Genomic DNA, 2,258 nt, shown 5'->3' on the forward strand with positions numbered 1-2,258 from the left:
GTAGTAGCGGTGGCTCAAGTGGTTAAGACGCTGAACTGCAGGCTGTGGAAGGTTGGTAGTTCAGCAGTTCGAGACCCGAGTGTGCCGCATGACGGAGTGAGCTCCCATCTCTAGTTCTAGTTCCAGCTCCTGCCAACCTAGCAGTTCGAAAGCAAAAAATTGCAAGTAGATAAATAGGTACCACTTCAGTGGGAAGGTAACAGCGTTCCGTGCGCCTTGGTGTTTAGTCATGCCGGCCACATGACCACGGAAACGTCTTTGGACAGCGCTGGCTCTTCGGCTTTGAAACAGAGATGAGCACCGCAACCCTAGAGTCGGATTCGACTGGCTTTCGAGCAAGGGAACCTTTACCTTTACACAAAATATTATACATTGTCTAAATAAAGTTATAGCACTTTTTCGTTTCTGCTATGTTTTACAAATATAGCAACCTTGTGAGGTCAACTATATTACTAGCACTCTAAAGATGGGAATGAGTGAGGTGAAGGGCCACCCCCAATGTCTGCAATGTGTGTAAAAAATCAGGGAGAAAACAGCAGAAGGTGAGAGGCCTCGTATTTTCAAAGTTGCAGAAGAGACTGTAGCTGTTTGCAAATTAAGCATCATCTTGGACAACTGGAAGAAGTACCCCTTTTGAAAGGTTTATCAGAACAGATTTTCATGACAATTCTTTAATGCACTGGTAACACAGACTGATGCTTTCACTGCGTTTGCGTGCTTCTGAATGATTCCACACATCCACGTTGTGTTCTCAGCACATTCAACATCCTTTAAGATTACAGGACATACAGAGTAGTGAATGGGACACTTGCTGGACCCTTCATACAACCGGTTTGACTCGTCTTCACTGACTTATCAACTTGTGCTGCCAACCACATATGCAGTTACTCCTATTGAAATCAATGGGCTTAGACTAGAGAAATTTAGGACTGTGTTGTTACTAATGTAAAACCAGATATGAGATCGCATTTGCCACTGGTTCCAAGTTTTTGTGAAAACTGCAGATTTTCTCCTTTCTGAGTCCGAGTAAATTGGTCTAAGCATATCTCAAGAATGTTTTTGATATTAAAAGAAAACCAAGTGTTTGCAGTTTTAATATCATGATTTTCTCCCTTTAAATCAAAACCTGGATTCCTGGTCATGAAGGATTCTCACAGTAGAATCTTCAAACTCTATTGAAATCAATGTGTTTAGAAGAGTACATCTCTCTTTAGATTTGCATTGTCACAGTGCAGCCCCTTTGCAGTTACACGTTTGATTTCCAGTGGGTTTAGACGGCTGAACTGTACATACGCTTGCAAATACGGCTTCTCTCCTTTCCCTTTCCCTATGACAGTTGAAGCAGATACAATTAAACAAGAGTCCAGCGGCACCTCAAAGAATAATATATTCCAGCACCTCGCTTTCATGAGTCAGCGCTCACTTCTGACTCACCACAAAGATTATGCCAGGATAAATTGTTGTCAAGTCTTTTAGGCGCCACTGGGCTCCCGTTTAATGCTCCTGCCACACACGAAGCACGGCTACCCCGTCTGCAATTACTACTACCACGAGATTTAAGAGATCCTCAACACACAGCGCAAGGATCGGGGGGGGGGGCGCTCTTTGCATCGTGACAGGAACAGGAAAGAGGGCGAGGGACTTGCCCAAGGTCACATAGGGATTCGGAAACCCCCAGAGAGGAGATTAGAAGCGGGAGGCTCCCTGGGGTAGCAAATCACGTCTTTTGCCCCGCCCACGGAGAACAGCAACCACGGGGAAAGCACGCACACACACACACACAGAGAGGCACCCAGTGTCATAAGCATCACGATACTGTTCAGAAACAAAACTCGAGGTGCGTCAAATCGCAAACAAGCACACCGGAAGCGAGCCGGGCTCTTTTAACGGGAGGGACCGCTCCGCATAGGTCTATCCTTTCCCATTGCGGTAGAGGAAGGAAGCCTATCTCCTGCCCGGCTTCGCGTCCCCGGGCGGGAGAGTTCCGCCGCTGTTTCCAGGTCGACGGCGCAGCCTGGTTGGTTGGCTGGCGGAGGCGCCACGAGTTAAGCCAGGGCGAGTCCGGCCCGCCGTCCCCCCGTTGGCTTGGCTTTCTCGCTCCGCCCTTCGCTCGCGCCGGCCCCTCCCTCAGGAGCGCCGTTGGGATGGCGGAGGGGGTGGCGGAGGAGGAGGAGGGATGAGGGACCTGGAGCCGCCTCGGCAGCAGCAGCGGCAGCGGCACTGGCGGCGGCCGAAAGGTTGGAGGCGCCGCTGCGGAA

The sequence above is a fragment of the Gekko japonicus genome, unplaced genomic scaffold (genome assembly GCF_001447785.1).
Source record: "Gekko japonicus isolate JY-2015 unplaced genomic scaffold, Gekko_japonicus_V1.1 scaffold656, whole genome shotgun sequence".
Classification (NCBI taxonomy): Eukaryota; Metazoa; Chordata; class Lepidosauria; order Squamata; family Gekkonidae; genus Gekko; species Gekko japonicus.